The 18,152-nt window shown below is 39.7% G+C and overlaps 1 pseudogene; it reads right to left on the reverse strand.

The window, feature by feature from the left end:
- Positions 1-17,628: 17,628 nt before the first annotated feature.
- Positions 17,629-17,705, reverse strand: LOC145524984 (U4 spliceosomal RNA; annotated as a pseudogene).
- Between the last annotated feature and the right edge of the window lie 447 nt (positions 17,706-18,152).

Below are 18,152 nucleotides of genomic sequence, written 5' to 3' on the forward strand. Positions count from 1 at the left end.
ATAGGTCAGCACCAATGGATAGAGGGAGAATGTGATGGAGAATGTGGTTCATTTGCTACAAACTGTCACTGCAATTTAAACACAATTCCATGCACACGCCTTCCTCCTAGCAGCAAGGTGCGGCACTAAAAGTATTCTAAGGAAAGACCTTGCAAGCTATCAGATGCTGAAGAGCCTGCTACAATTTTCAGCAGCCTGTGATGTTAGGAACACACAGGCACACAGACTGTCGGAAGACTGAAACTATGCTACAGACTGTAGCACTGTTGAATTCCGGGGTTGCCCACTCAAATGCCCACAGGGTAGATGCCCACTCTGAAGCTGCTAGCCATTTTCTTAAAATATGAGGTCCTTTCAATCTGTCTTTTCTGTCCCACTTTTATTAGGCGCTTAAGTACACACAAGAATGTTTTCCCACTACAAGAATAACAGTGCAAGTAAGATGACAAACGGCAAGGACTCTGTAACCTCAGTAATGCGGAGGAATAAAGGACTGGTGGAGACAGTAGCAAACTGGATGATTCTCACCCCAACTAAAGGTCACAGGCCCCACTCAGTTCTTATTGATTGGTACCATGTCGACCCAGAATGGTGAGATACTCAAGCTCTTTCAAGGAAAGTCAGCAATTTTTAAGGAAATCTCCACATTTTTCAACATAGTTTTGGTCAGACAAAGCATGTCTGTGTGTTGAATCCAGCACGTGGACTGCCAACTGGAGATTTCATATTTTAAAAATCCAAATATGTTAATAATTGCAATGAATGCCTATGAGAGAAAACGTTTTTCATCTCAATCTTGGTTTCCCCCTTTCCTGGTTCCTTGCCCATCTCTAAGTTACTACTCTTTCTTTTGTCCTTTCTCTCCTCCTCAACTAGCCTCAATTATCAGTAGGATTGAAGCATTACCTGTCCTTGGCTCACTTGTATCTAAAAATATAAATGCAATTAAAAAACAAACAACAACAAAAACAGTTCAACAGAACCAAGGAAAGATTCTATAGGCAGCATTTTAGAGAAGTTTGGATGACGTGCTCGCTAAAATATGTCTCATATCATATAACAGTTCTTTAGCAAATCCTGTTGGTGTTCTATCATGGGAGAGTCACACATTCCTGTTTTCATATCCAAATACAGCCACACACATTTATACACACCTGTAAAAACTGTGATTGCCCAAAAAACAATATAAAAGATAAACTGACACCCCTAGAAGAGGCAGATAAGACTCAGTGAATATCAACCAGTTGACATATTTTATGTTTGTTTCCTGGGTTGAGTTTCAGTTCAGTTTGAATCCAGAGGAAATGTTATGATGGAAAATTCCACAACTGGCCCACAACTTACATTCCAACTTGGATCCAAGAACCACTTTCAGCAAATCAAATAGGAAATCTAATATGGAATTTTTTGGCTATATCTTCACACAAAAATAATAATAATAAAATTTTATGGTAATGTGTTTCTTTTAGAGTTTGCAAAGTACTTTCACATTCATAATATCATTTGATCCACCAGACTAGCAGAAGTGCACAAAATAGTTTATGAATATGAACAAATCCCTTAGCACAAAACATGGACAGAGGCATGATTTTTAAAATTACCTTGTAAAAATTTGTCAGAAGCAATGCACATTAACTATAGAAATTAGCACAGTTCCCTTGGGAATTAAGTATATAATAAAGGAGGCATACCGACAAGCAGAGTATGGTAGTTTTTGAAATATATCCACAAATTCTTTGATACTTCTCGTTTCAAGAGATGGAGCTTAACCTTGAGTTAGGATTGGACTTAATCACTTCTAATAAACAGAATGTTGCAGAAGGGATCACACGTCACTTCTAAGACTGTGCTACTAAAACAAACAAATATACAACCTTCAGCATTTGTCTTAGGTGTTCTCTTTCTGATTTGGATCACTCTCTGGGGAAGCCCGATGCCGTATCATGAGGACCATCATGTACGCTATGGAAAGGACCACGTGTAAGGAACTGGGGCTGCTAGCCCACAGATAGTGAGAAGCTAAAGCCTGCTGACAACCAAGGGAATGATCTAGGAAACAAATCTTTGAACCTCTAAAAGACTGTATTCCTAGCCAACAGCTGAACTACAACTTTATGATCAATCCTAAGCCAGAGTCACCCAGAAAAGTCACTCTCATACTCCTAATCTATATATCAAAATAAATGTTAGTGTTTAGTATGGTAAGATCTGAGAATTTTGTTACATAACAATAGATAACATGGAGTAATAATTGAAGGGAACTCATCTAGAAAAGATAAACTGGTACATGTACTTTATACTGCTGAGCAGGATAAATTCTAAATGGATCAAAGATTTAAATGTTAAATATGACATGTTCTAAGTTATTACCAAAAATCATGAGCTGATTCTTTAAATCAAGGTTTCTCCACTCAGCACTATTAATATCTCAGGCTGGATAATTTCTTACTGTAGGATTATTTCTTGGGCATTGTAGGATCTATAACAGCATCTTTGGCCTCTACCCTGCAGATACCTGTCAGCCCTGTCTTCCCATTTGTGACAATCAAAAATGTCTTTAGACACTAGAGTCAGAGAAGGGAAAAGATTTTCTGAACATGGTAACGAACACAATCCTACACAAAGTCAAAAGACAAGTGACAAGCTGGGGATAAAATAATACTTGCAACTCATATCACAGGCAAATGACTAACAATCCAGTAGAAAAATAGGCAAGAGATCAGAAGAGATAAATCTTAGAAAAAGAAATACAAAACATATGAAATGATTCTAATTTCATTCAAAATAAGAGAAATTCAATCAAAACAACACTAAGATAGTTTTATGTGTAAATTGGTAAAAAAAAGAAAAAATACAAACACAATTTTGACAACACCCTTTTGTGTCATAGAGGGAAGATGAGAAACAGACTGTCCTACAATATTGGTGGGACTATTAGATGGTTCAACTCCTATGGAGTAAAGTTTAGTCCTATATTCCAAAATTACAAACACATCTATCCTTTGAGGCATTCATTCTGTTCCTGGGAGTTTAGCTTACGGATATGCCTATTCTCACTTTCTCCTGAGGAAAGAATGTGTCTGGCATATGGCTGCCCAGCTTCATGCTGCATTTCCCATCCTCCTTTGCAGCTAGTTTTAAGTCTTGGCCAGTGGAGCATGATGGGACAACATTTGCCACTTCTTGGTCTGGGTCCTCACAGGTTGGGCATGTACTTCTTAATGACTTCACTTTTCCTTCCTGTGACCTGAAAGATGGATGTGCCATGATCGTTTCAATCATGCAGAGTAAGACTTTGAGAAAAGTTGGAGGAATGAGATGGAAGGAACCTAACTCCTTGCTGTGCACTGTTTGTGTCTCCTCAGAATCCATATGTTGAAATTCTAACTGCCAATGTGATGGTATTATGCGGTAGGACCTCCGGGAGGTGATCAGGTCATAAGGGTGGAGCCTTCATGAATGGGGTTAGTGCCCTTATAAAAGATGCCCTGGAGAGCACCATTGCTCTCTCTGCCATGTGAGAATATGTGAGGCAACAGGTGTCTATGAACCAGGAAGCAGGCTTTCACCAGACATTGAATCTGCCTATGCCTGATTTGGAACTTCACAGCTTCCAGTGAGAAAGAAATCTTTGATGTTCAAGTTACCTTGTATATATGGCAGTTTGCTACAGCCACCCAAACGGACTTAGATACCCTTGAATGATCCTAAGACACATCCACCATCACATTGATCTCCCCATACCCTGCACCTTAGGATTGTTACCTCAAGGAAACAGCCTTATGCCACTGGATATCAGGATTCTTTTCTTAGGGTACCTTAGCCTTTATCCTACTATACACCTGAGCACATATGAAATGACATATGGACAAGATTATTCATTTCAACATTGTTTGACATTATAAAAGACTGGAAACAGTCCAAATTTCCATCAATAGAGGAGTGGTTAAATAAGCTAGAGCAGCATATCCACATGATGAAGTACCATGAAGGTATTTACAAAGTGAAGAAGCCCTTTCTATATTCATATGAGTACATCCTGAAGCCATACTACTAAGAAAAACACAACGTACAAAGCATTGTTCTCCAGTAAAATAATACATCCCTGATGTTGGGCTTGGCCATGCGACAGGCTGCAGCCAGTGGAGTAATGTGATGCACGTCATGTCTGAGTTCCCTAAGGCATCATGAATTTCTTCCAGTTCTCTTGTTTCTCCCCAAACCATAGGAAGAGCATGTCTCAGACAGCAGCTGCTCCTTTGGTCTGGACCCAGAAAAAGAAGACTTAGTAAGCCTACCTACAACCAGCAGCAGAGCTAATTGGAACAGAGCATCCCATATATCAAGTGAGTGAGAAAGGAAAGTGTGCTTTGAAAGCCCCTGAGGCTGGGACTTGTTTGTATTCACACAGAATAATCAGTAAAAATGTAAGCTATCCTTTGTGTAAAAAAGAAGATTAATAAGAATATATGTCAAAAAATATTTTAAAAAGAATATATATCACATTTTGCACAGCAAAGGATACCATAAGCAATACAAAAAGATAATCACAGAATAAGAGAAAATATGTACAAATGATACAACCAACAAGGGGTTAGTCTCCAAAATTTACAAATAGCTCATGTGGCTCAATATAAAAAAAAAATAAACAACTCAATCAAAAAATGGGCAGAGGACCTAAATAGACATGTCTCCAAAGAAGACATACAGATATTCAAGAGGCACATGAAAAGATACTCAATGTCATCAATTACTACAGAAATGCAAATCAAAATTACAATGAGGTATCATCTTACACCAGTTAGAATCAGTCAGTTCAGTCGCTCAGTCATGTCTGACTCTTTGCGACCCCATACACTGCAGCACATCAGGCTTCTTTGTCCATCACCAACTCCCGGAGCTTGCTCAAACTCATGTCCATCATGTCGGTGATGCCATCCAACCATTTCATCCTCTGTCGTCCCCTTCTCCTCCTGCCTTCAATTTTTTCCAGCATCAGGGTCTTTTCCAGTGAGTTGGTTCTTTGCATCAGGTGGCCAAAGTATTGGAGCTTCAGCTCCAGCATCACTCCTTCCAATGAACATTCAGGACTGATCTCCTTTAGGATGGACTGGTTGGGTCTCCTTGCAGTCCAAGGGACTTCCGAGAGTCTTTTCCAACACCACAGTTCAAAACAATCAGTTCTTCGGTGCTCAGCTATCTTTATAGTCCAACTCTCACATCCGTACGTGAATACTGGAAAAATCATAGCTTTGACTAGACAGACCTTTGTTGGCAAAGTAATGTCTCTGCTTTTTAATATGCTGTCTAGGTTGGTCACAGAGTTTCTTCCAAGCAGCAAGTGTCTTTTAAGTTGCTCCTTGGAAGAAAAGCTATGACCAACTTAGACAGCATATTAAAAAGGAGAGGCATCATCAAAAAGTCAACAAATAATAAAGGCTAAAGAGGGCATGGAAAGAAGGGAACCTCCTATGCTGTTGGTAGGAATGTAAGTTGGTGCAGCCACTATGGAGAACAGCACGGAGGTTCCTTACAAAACTAAAAATTGAGCTACCATATGATCCAGTAATCCCACTCCTGGGCATATATTCAGAGAAAAACTTGGTTTAAAAGGATATATGCACCCCAGTGTTCACTGCAGCACTGTCTACAACAGCCAAGACATGGAAGCAATCTAAATGCCCATCAACAGATGAATGGATAAAGACTTGTGGTACATATATACTGTGGAATATTACTCAGCCATTAAAAAGAACAAAATAATGCCATTTGCAGCAACATGGATGAACTTAGAGATTATCAAACTAAGTGAGTTGGCCAAAGACAAATATCATATGATATCATTTATATGTGAAATCTAAAAAATGACACAAATGAATTTATTTACAAAATAGAAACAGACTCATAGACTTAGAGAATGAATTTATGGTTACAGGGTGGGTAGGGGAAGGATAGATTGGGATTTCAGAATTGGGAGTTTGGGAATAGCAGCCATGTATAGGCTGCTATATTTAAAATAAATAACTAACAACGACCTACTGTTTAGCAAAGGGAACTCTTCTCAATATTCTGTAATAACTGAAAGAATTTGAAAAAGAAGAGATATCTGTATATGTGTAACCAAATCACTTCACAGTACACTTGAAACTAACACACTGTTAAACAATATTCCAATAAAGACTATATGATATTATATCTGCATTTATTTTCATAAATAAACACTAGAAGGATAAAGAAACTAATGACGATTTTCATATCATCAGCCAGAGGTCTTATAAACATTTTGTTGTATTTACTTTTAGTCTTTTATTTAGTGTGTAATTTTTAATAAAAATGGAATAATATGACACATACTGTTTTGTAAACTTTCTTTCCCACTTAGCTTTATGTGAAGGCATCTTCTCAAATACTTAGTAAACATTTTAACATGTAATTCCCAGTTTGTTTTGTTTTGGTATCCTGTAGAAAGTTCTAGCAGAGGTCTGTGCAGAGTCACTTGTGCACACAAGCAGTAGGGACAGTCTTCTGATGTCTGAAGGGCAGTAATCCCATTCAATAGAGGCTTCACAGCGTGAGCTCTGCCCTACACAGCAGACCAGCCCCAGAGGGCCATGTGTGGTTCTAGCAGAAAAGCAGGAGGGATTCTGGTCACATTGTATACCTGATCTGTGTTCTTCTACAGAGTTTTGATAAAGCAACAGACATGTATTCTTCCTGAAGAAGGTTTCTTTGTTTCTATGAGGTCAGAAATTTTTTATCTCCAGCCAAACTGAAAGTCATATACAGATGCAAACTAATTTGACCATAAAATGCCTGCTTTCTTAGAGAAGAATATCTTAAGAGGATATGCTAAGCATAGGAGGAATCTGATACTTGGTTTGAAGTTTTTGTGTGCTCCAGCAAGGCCTGAGGTCTTCCAACCAAAGGGCAGGGCTTCTGGCGCCTGTGACAGTATGGCAACACCACACTGCCAGGCCTCTGTCCCAACAGCATCACACCGAATAGTATTTGTTCATTTGCTTCACTGCTACAGCATAAGTCCCTTTTAATATAGCACATATCACGTTTGCACCTACAGTGGAAAGAAGGACATTCCGATAGTGTGAATGTGTATGTTTGAAATAATATAAACTAAAATCCACATGTAGCATTCAATTGCGGGCATGCAGCACCCGCGTACCGATGGAGGGAATTACTGTCAGGGTGTGTTTCTTATTCCTCTAAAGATCCAGGGAATCGACTCAACTGGCCTGGAGGAGAGGGGTCCCTGCAGACTTTCCAGTGCTTTAGAAGCCCCAAGGCAGAATTTTCAATGCCAGAAGGTGATTTCTGGGGTTATATTAGCCCATAAGCATGCCCATGAGGACTAATGGGAACATTGTAAGATGAAAAAAAAATATTAAAAAAGACAAGGTGAAGATGAAACAGATTCAAACTTCTCTGTCAGGTCTAAATAATTTAAAAGCACAAAGTACAGGCTTCTAGGATGGGTTAAGCACATACAGCTGTGAATCAGAAGACCTACATTTTATGAGTTTAACGTTTTGGATAGTAGCAAAGAAGGAGGGGTTGAGAACTATTCAAGAATCCAGTTAGATTCTTGCTCTTTATTGACATGGGAGGCAATGATTAGGAGGATGGCTGAAAAAGCTAGAAATAGCTATCAACTAAGCAAAGAAGGGAAAGAATAAAATGGGTCTTTTCTAAAGAGTCCTATGCCACATTATAAGATATGGTACAGTGAATTTAGCCTAAGATGCATGTCTTAAATGTGATGTTATAGCAATATATAGTGTGTCACTGTGGACACACACTATCACTATGAATATATGACACTAGTGAGAACTGGATAAGTGGATTTTGTGGGGTCAGCAACTCCAGATTTAGCTTTTGTCTTCATCACTTAAGAGTATTCTAGGAGATAGGAAATCTAAGTGGGGATAATGTTATGCAGTAGAAGTAATAGAATTAGGAGGAGCCAGGTTGCCACCATTCTTGCCATCACTTAAGTGAGTCCAGATACCCTCACTTAAGTCAGAAAGGAAGGGGAAAGGAAGTTAGGAAGCAGTAAAGCAGGAGGCTTTGACTATGCCAAAGCCCTTGACTGTGTGAATCACAATAAATTGTGGAAAATTCTGAAAGAGATGGGCATATAAGACCACCTGACCTGCCTCTTGAGAAACCTGTATGCAGGTCAGGAAGCAACAGTTAGAACTGGACATGGAACAACAGACTGGTTCCAAATAAGGAAAGGATGACGTCAAGACTGTATATTGTCACCCTGCTTATTTAACTTATATGCAGAGTACATCATGAGAAACACTGGGCTGGAGGAAGCACAAGCTGGAATCAAGATTGCCAGGTGAAATATCAATAACCTCAGATATGCAGATGACACCACCCTTATGGCAGAAAGTGAAGAACTAAAGAGCCTCTTGATGAAAGTGAAAGAGGAGAATAAAAAAGTTAACTTAAAGCTCAACATTTAGAAAACTAAGATCATGGCATCTGGTCCCATCACTTCATGGCAAGTAGATGGGGAAACAGTGAAAAGATGGGCTGACTTTATTTTTTGGGGCTCCAAAATCACTGCAGATGGTGACTGCAGCCATGAAATTGAAAGATGCTTACTCCTTGGAAGGAAAATTATGACCAACCTAGACAACATATTAAAAAGCAGAGACATTCCTTTGCCAACAAAGGTCCATTTAGTCAAGGCTATGGTTTTTCCAGTAGTCATGTATGGATGTGAGAGTTGGACTATAAAGAAAGCTGAGCACCGAAGAATTAATGCTTTTGAACTGTGGTGTTGGAGAAGACTCTAGAGAGTCCCTTGGCCTGCAAGGAGATCCAACCAGTCCATCCTAAAGGAGATCAGTCCTGGGTGTTCATTGGAAGGACTGATGCTGAAGCTGAAACTCCAATACTTTGGCCCCCTGATGCGAAGAACTGGCTCATTTGAAAAGACCCTGATGCTGGGAAAGGTTGAGGGCAGGAGGAGAAGGGGACGACAGAGGATGAGATGGCTGGATGGCATCACCAACTCAATGGACATGAGTTTGGGAAAACTCCAGTAGTTGGTGATGGACAGGGAGGCCTGGTGTGCTGCGGTTCATGGGGTCGCAAAGAGTTGGATACGACTGAACGACTGAACTGAACTGAACTGAAAGCTGGGGGAGTAGGAACAGCCTAAACCCAAGCTGAGATCCCTGCCTTTTATGAGGATGATGGGGGGAAGTGTTAGAGGACGAAAGGAAAGATGCTAATAACAAGCACCAGGAAAATACACAAAGAAGGCTTTCCTAGGTGCCACCCAGTAGTTCTAGGATCACATGTGCAGGACCGCAGGCTGTCGAGGTTCTCTTTTGGCACTTTCAGGACTGTACCATTGAAAATGGGGAAGCTGTGAAATGGGCTCCCAACTCGGGCCAGTCCGATTCAGGATATCAGTCTCTGTATGCTTCTTGTCCAACATCACCATGTCTGAATGATTCCCTGCATGCCTTGCCCAGCACTGTCAGTTTTATATCAACATATTTTATAGCTGGCAGCCTTGGGAGTACTTGGGCAAGTTGGTACTTGTAGTATGGAATTTTTCTGTCAAGTGATTATGTCCTTGACAACCATCCAAAGCTCATTTATGGAGACAATGCTCTCCTGCAAAAGTTCTGTATTTATGAGGCCAGGACAGCCTCTGGCTAAGAGTAGTACTGACTCCATGATAAAGCCACAGAGGGAAAACTTATTTCCCTCCACAACATATCTCCTAAAGCTATTTGGAGTTGTTGTCTGGTGTGGAGGTTGTCATGGTAAACACTCTGTTTGAGTAAAACGATACAATTTCTCTGCCATATGTTTTAATCATCTCAGTCAATATTTTTTCACCAGGTAATCTTACTATTCCTGCTTATTTTCTGTGTTCACATCACATTATTATCTTATCTTTTGTTGTCTACTGATAGAGCCATATTAGATGCAGGCACTGCCAGTTATATTCTGGAGACAGAAATCTAATAATTGTAGAATTGTATAGAAGCACCACCTTCTGAATTATTGTCAAACGAAGCTGAATTCATTCATGCCCCAACCTGAGAAAGGAGCTGTAAGTACTAACATTGAACAGGGTGTGAGATATGGGTCAAACACCAAAGGAACTTGGGTTTCTTGCCCCCTTGGCTTGAAACCAACCAATTTGTGTTACAAAACTACTCTTGCTGCAGAGACAGCTGTTATTGATGTTATTAGACAGTTTCAATGCGCTCATTTTAAAATAAAGTTCATACACTGAAGTGTCACAGGTACCACCTACTGCCAAAGTGCATGCATTTTTCTCAGGCTTTATTCAACAATTGCAAATTATTGACTTAAATATTTCTGATGGAAGGAGGCTCCTCTAGTCATTCAGTTTGGACTCTCCCAAGGGTCACTTGCTCTCTGGTAGCTCCTCTGTACTACTGCTGTGAACATCTGCTGCATCATTTCCTCCTGTGACATTTCCTCTTTGCCATTTCCATTACTTTCATATGAGCAGCTGTCCAGTTTTTGCCCGCTTAGCACTTGCAATCCATGAATCTTAACCACATCATTTTTAATATTTTTATTTTTATAGAATTCATTGTATATACGTATATACAGATACACACACACACACACACACACACACACATACAGTTTTTATTGTGGTAAGAAATACATATCATAAAGTTTACCACCTTATCAATTTTTAAGCCCAGCAGCGTTAAGTATATTCACAGTGTTGTGTGACCACCACCTCTCTCCCCACTTTCCAGAACTTTTTCATGATCTCAAACAGAAACTCCAGACCATTAAACAGTAACTTCCCCTCCCTACTTCCCTCCCTGCAGCCCTGAGAAGTGGTCTACTTTCTGTCCAAACCACTTTTTATGTATTTACTTGATAGAAAGAAAGAGGACTTGCTCCGCACTCAGGGGGAACTGGCAGACAGGATCAGACACCCTGGGAAAGAACAGGGCCCGGCATCACTTGACCAGACCCTGTCTTCCTCCTCATGCTCCTCTCTCTAGCCAGAAATCTGGACCCCTGCTGTTGTCCCCTTCTGCCTTGGACCTGGACTAGAATGTTCTACTCAAACCCACGGTTCCTAGGCTAGCTCCCTTTCCCCTGGGCCTCTCTCCACTGCCACTCAGTTTTTCATTTCCACTGACAGAAGGTAAAGATGAACTAACTCATTTCCACAGCTTGGAGAGTTTACTGCAGGAAGCACATGAACCATCTAAAGTGTCTCTGGTTTGAGGAGAACGTTTCTGAGCTCAAAGTGAAGTGGCGCACCCTCAGGACACACACTGCTGCTACAGCTGCTGAAGTCGTGTGCGACTCTGCAACCCCATGACTGTAGCCTGCCAGGCTCTCTGTCCATGGGGACTCTCCAGGCAAAAATACTGGAGTGGGTTGCCATGCCCTCCTCCAGGGATCTTTCTGACTCAGGGATCAAACCCAGGTCTCCTGCATTGCAGGCAGATTCTTTAACATCTGAGCTGTCAGGGAGGCACCAGGGAAGCCCTGGTGAGAAAGTGTCTGGAGCTGTTCAAATCAAGCAAAAACAATCATTTCTGGGTCAACAGCTTTGGAATGCTACTTCCACTAGCAATACTGTAGACTGGGGAGGCTGAGGGGGTAGGGATAGTTAAGAATCAGAATCCCTATGATGGGTGGGCTAAGGGAGGGGATCACAGATGTAAATGGAATAAATGGAAACTTTTTTGTTGACAATCATGATATTCTTTTACATCTTGTCCTTGTCAGGCCATCCTGCTTCCCTCGAGTTATAATCTTAAAGAGAAAAATTCAGATTACAAAAATCTCACTAGGTAAAAAGTGGAATAATACTGATATAATGACAATATTTTTTTGTGTAATACTGTAGGATATCATATTCATATATTTTACATACATATTTCATATAAATGTTATATGTATGTATATGTTATGTATATATACATATATGGGTTTCCCATCAAGAAAAGAAAAGGACAGGAGGACACAATTTGGGTATTTCAGAGGCAGGGCAAATACCAGCTGGAAGACCTAAGCTACTACAAAGCTTTGACTGTCAAAGACAATAAAACTTTAAAGCCAAGCTTCATGGGAAGGGGAGGAAGAGAGAATTTTCTGCATTCCTTTGGCATAATAAAGATCAAGCCAAAAAATTAAATCATAATATTTTCCATAAATTTAGGGAAGATGATTCTTTTGCCCAGAAAAGCCTCTGGCCATGCTACCCTAAAGGAAGGAAGACGGATGAGCCCAAGGCTGGCCCTGCCCTGTCCTGAGTTGAACTGTCTCCTAAGAAAGAGGGGAGAGGGAGAACATATGGAGGTCAGGGTAGGTGCTGCTTTCCTCTCCCTCAGTGGCTGGTGGCGGGAGCTTGTTAAAACAGTGTCAGGAAGAGAAACATCACACAGGTCCCAAATGCCAGCTACACATCCGTACTTTCAAATATTCTAGTCGCCACGTGAAAAAATGAAACAAGTGAAACGTGAACAGTACATTTTACTTATCACAAGTAAAGCAAATTATTATTACTTCAACATATAATCAACATAAAATTATTAATGACCTAGCTGACAGTTTTTTTTGCTTGTTTTTTACTTTCCTGGTGGCTCAGATGGTAAAGAATCTGCATGCAATACAGGAGACCCCGGTTCAATCTCAGGGTCGGGAAGATGCCCTGAAGAAGGGAATGACTAACTACTCCAGTATTCTTGGACTTCCCTGGTGGCTCAGAATCCGCCTGCAGTGTAGGAGACCTGAGTTCGATCCCTGGGTTGGGAAGACTTGCTGGAGAAGGGAATGGCTACTCAGTCCAGTATGCTTGCCTGGAGAATTCCACGGACAGAGGAGCCTGGCGGGCTACAGTCTGTGGGATCACAAAGAGTTGGACAAGACTGAGTAACACCTTCACTGACTTTTTTTACATTGTCTTTGACATGTATCCTGTATCCTTTACATACATAAAAGACATTTTGTTCAGACCAGCCATGCTTCAACTATTTAATAGGTGCTGGTGGCAGGTGACTGACTTGTTGGATGGCACAGCTTTGGAAGATCATAAGATACACATGCAAAGTACCAATCCTCAGTTTGTTTACATGACCTAAATGGCACAGCATCAGGAGTGTGAAGCTCGCCAAGGGAGGAGAAGAAAATGAGCTTTAGGCAAGCTACATCTCCCCTGCCATCTCTACCAGGGCCTGTCAATAGCTTCTAGAGGATCCTGAAATTTCCCTGCCCAGTGACCAAATATAGACTTATTGATACTAGATGAGGACTCAAAGAGTTCGGGCCTGAAACAAGAGAGTATTGAGGGTTGTGGTTCCAAGATCAGGACAAAGGTTTAAGAAAAGTCCCACTTGAGCAGAAAAGACCACATAAGGTCCAGAGGATAGAGAGTGGAAGCCAAACCCCACCATGGCTCTGCATTCATTCATTTTTTCAGCAAATATGGATTCAGGGTCTGCTCTGGAGAAGGCAATGGCGACTCACTCCAGTATTCTTGCCTGGAGAACCCCATGGACAGAGGAGCCTGGCAGGCTGCAGTCCATGGGGTCACTAAGAGTTGGACACGAGTGAGCGACTTCACTTTCACTTTTCACTTTCATGCATTGGAGAAGGAAATGGCAACCCACTCCAGTGTTCTTGCCAGGAGAATCCCAGGGACGGGGGAGCCTTGTGGGCTGCCGTCTCTGGGATCACACAGAGTCGGACACGACTGAAGCAACTTAGCAGCAGCAGCTGTAAAAGCCACTGATCGAGGTGCTGGGCAGAAAGTTGAGAAAAAAAATCTAAAAATCCGTTCTGTTTCTGGAAATTACACTCTAATTGGGAAAGAAGAAAAAATAATAAGTAAAATATATAATGTGTTAGATACTGATAAGAACTATGGGGAACAAATGATAAAAAGCAGGATGGGGGAAGGTAATGGGGAAATACGTTATGTTAAATAAGATAATCAGAAACGAGCTGGACAATGGAACAAGAAATCTTAGAGACTTAATTTTTTTTTTCTTGCCACCTGTGGTGCAGGCAAGGTAAAAAGCTGAGGGCTCCAAACAGGGATCAAAACAGGAGAAATAAACTGCCTTATATCTGGTACATTTGTGTATAATGTGACTAAATGGCTTCCTAAATTCCTGTGTATTTATATGGAAAAGATTGATAGTATGTGCTACAAACTATTAACGTGCTTCTCTCTGGGGATTACGGTGAACTTATTTTCATTGTACTTTTCTCCATTTTCCTAATTTTCTACAATCAATATAACCTACTTTAAACAAGAAGGGGGAAAAGCCCTCACAAACATTGTTTATGAAGAAAATAAATAAAAATAAACCAGCTTCTTTTGCCATCTAACAGTATTGGTATGAACTTCCCTGGTGAATCAGTGGTAAAGAATCCACCTGCCAATGCGGGAGACACAGGTTTGATCCCTGGGTTGAGAAGATCCCCTGGAGAAGGAAATGGCAACCCACTCCAGTATTCTTGCTTGGGAAATCTCACGGACAGAGGACCCTGTCAGACCCTGTCCGTGGGGGTGCAAAAGAGTTGGACATGACTTAGCGACTAAACAACAACAATTTGGGGATAATTGAGATATTTAACCACAGTGTGAATTTCTGAGTTCCGTGTCTCTTTCTGCGTTCTCTCAGTAACAGCCACTGTAGCTCTCCCCTCTTTAGACATTTAACCAGTTTCGTCTTGTTTAGTCCACATGTCTAAATTTGTTGAACTTGAATCTTCCCAATGCAATTTTTCTGATATTCAGCATCTAGCATCTTATTATGCTGACAGCATCTTTTGAGAAATGCTGACAGGTCTGGGTTGTGATGCTCACTCACTGTCCCACATACCATACATCATCAGCTGTGACACTATCCCAGTCTGCTCCACCACCTCTTGGTGTGCTTTCTTTTGGAAACTCCTTGTGTGGATAAAATCCCTAAAGACATTCTGATAAACTGCCATCTGGAATGTTGAACACTGTCAGCATGCTGTTTTGTACTGGTGTATCTGCAAGTAGTATCATTGTTACCAAACAAACAGAGCCTCCTGAGAGCCAGCCCAGGGAGTTCTTTTAACTCTTTGAGAGAGAAGAGGTACACAAACTGAAATAACCAGAAAGGCCATTCGTTTGAAGTGATACCACTTGATGTTAATAGAACGTCTTGATCTCCATTAAACCTCTGAGAACAATACAAATATTCTGATGAATGTATGAGCTTGGACTGACATCCTATTAACCTGTTGATCTTTACATCAACTTGCATTAGTACACAGGATTTTCAAAGGCTCATTTCATTAACCATGTTGAAAATACAGTAGATGTACACAGCTACAGAGTGTAGCTCATATTATAATAAGAATTTTATAATATTATAAGATACTGATAATCTATACTTTCAAAGACAACAATGAATATTTTGCAAAAATGTTTGTCTTTTTAAGGATCTTTTAATGAGAACTCTATTGTACAACCAAGAATGACATCTTTTGAAAAATTGAGAAATATTTCTTACAAATACAATGTGAGTGGATTGGAGGACAGGGGGTTAGAATCTTTAAGTGTTTCACTGTCCATTTTCCTTTTCAGGGCTTTACATCCAGGGAGCTCAGACACAGGGAATATTAGCGAAATGGGAAACAAATTACCACTTTAATAAATAAGGACAGAGTGCAAGGCTCTGAAAATCTATAGCCTAGGATTCAATTAGGAGAACTAATTGAAGTTTCCTAGTTTGTTTTTCTATTCCTAAGCTACATTTGCCAGAAAACTTTCAGCAGATTTTTAGTATACTTACCACGTGATAGAACAGGTAGGCAGAAAAAAAAAAAAAGGTGAAGTGTTAGGTATATAGTGAATTTGAATAACAATTAAACTAAGTGGTACATTGATGGGATAAATTAACATTTTGGAGTTCATATATATACACACACACACACACTATATATATATATATATTATATATATATGTAATAGATAATCAATAAGGACCTATTGTATAGCACAGGAAACTCTAATATTCTGTAATAACCTATATGGAAAAAGAATCTGAAAAAGAATAGCTATATGCATAGTTGAATCACTTTGCTGTACACCTGAAACTAACACAATGTTGTAAATCAACCATACTCTAAAATTAAATAACATCATTTAAAACAATAACAAAAAACCCACCAAATTTCCAGGAATAAACCTTAGAAACTGTCAAGACATCAACAAATAAAACCACAGAACGTTACTGAATAAAATTAAAGGAGATCTAATTAATGGAAATGTATGAATTTTCATGTTAAAAGCCTTCCTCTGCAGGCAGATTCTTTACCATCTAAGCCACCAGGGAAGCCTGTTAGAAGCCTTACTAGTATAAAAATTTTATTTTTTCCCATGGTAATATATAGATCCAACTTAGTCTAATAGAAAAAGTCCTAGCAACATTTTTTGTGTGTCAGAGGTAATTTTTTTAAGGAAAACTTTTTATTTTGTACTAGGGTATACCTGATTAACAAACAATGTTGTGATAGTTGCAAGTGAAGTGAAGGAACTCAGCCACACATACAGTGTGTACAGTGTGTGTATGTACATACATACATACAGTGGATACAGTCTCCCTGAAACTCCCCTCCCTTCCAGGCTTCTACATAACATTGAACAGAGTTCCATGTGCTATGCAGTAGGTCTTTGTTGGTGATCCATTTTAAATACAGCAGGGTGTACATTAACATCCCAAACTCCCTAACTATTCCCCCAGACAACCATAAGTTCTCTAAGTCCATGAGTGTTTGTTTTGTAAGTTCTCAATGAGGTGACTTTTAAAGTTATATGGAAATAAGTGGGATGAGGACAACCAACAATTACAAACAGTAAATAAAGTTTGAGACCTCATAATACCAAAAATCAAGACTTATGTTGCTGCAATAGTGAGTGCGGTATGAAAAAGTGAGAAGCTTAGACAAACTTACCATGGAACAGATTATAGACTCCAATAGTCTATCTGTCCAAATTTAGTCACTGATTCATATACTGCAGTGCAGTGAGAGAAAGAATGGTCTTTTTCACAAGTGGTGCTGGATCATTGGATGCGTATCTGTGTGTGTTAGTCGCTCAGTCGCATTCGACTCTTTGCAACCCCATGGAGTGTAGCCCGTCAGGCTCCTCTGTCCATTTAATTCTCCAGGCAAGAATATTGGAGTGGGTTGCCATTTCCTTCTCCAGGGGATCTTCCCGACTCAAGGATTGAACCTGGGTCTCCTGCGTTGCAGGTGAATGTTAGGGTCATTGGATAGCCATATGGAAAAGAAGTAAACTTGGATTCTTCCCTAGCTCACATCATGGTCAAAAATAAATTACAGATTTTTAAGCTCTAAATATAAAAGGTAAGACAATGCAATTTCTAAAAGACAACATAAGAGTCTATCTTTCTGAACTTTGAGAGGCAGAGATTTCTGACACAGCACAGACAAAAATTACCAACTATAAAGCAAAAGATTGATGTTACACAATATTTAAATTCATATTTTCTATTTATCAAAAGAAAAACAAATGCAAGCCATAAAGTGAAAGAAGTTATATATGGTATCAATGTTCAAAAGACAATACAGATTTCAATTAGCAATAATTGTGCCTCAGATAAACCAGACTGGCTATGATACTGCCACTGTGCAAAGCTTGGAAGACAGTATAAAGAACAAATGGAACTCTCCTACATTGCTGGTGGGGGAGTAAATTGGTATAGCCCCTTTGCAAAATTGTTTAGTAACATCTATTTTAATCTGAAGATTCAATTTCATCCAAAATACCCAACAGACATGTGTATTTGTGTGCAAAGATGTGCAAAATTATGCTGAGTAAAATTATTTGTAGTAGCCAAAAAATGGAAATAATCTAATCAGACATTAATATTAGAATGGATAAACTGTGGTATATTTAAGAAATAAATAATGTACAGAAATGGAAATAACTATAGCTAGTTTCAAAATAAGAATACTGCCTCTAAAAATCAATGGCTTTCTAGATTATATTAAGTATGATGCATATATCAGCAACAAAAAGATCTTGGAAATGTTTTGTATGTTTAATAGTAACTTAGTGTTCATATATTTTCAGTAGTGTCTCC

Source organism: Giraffa tippelskirchi, chromosome 10 (genome assembly GCF_054371585.1).
Source record: "Giraffa tippelskirchi isolate mGirTip1 chromosome 10, T2T-mGirTip1v1.2.pri, whole genome shotgun sequence".
In the NCBI taxonomy this organism is placed as follows: domain Eukaryota; kingdom Metazoa; phylum Chordata; class Mammalia; order Artiodactyla; family Giraffidae; genus Giraffa; species Giraffa tippelskirchi.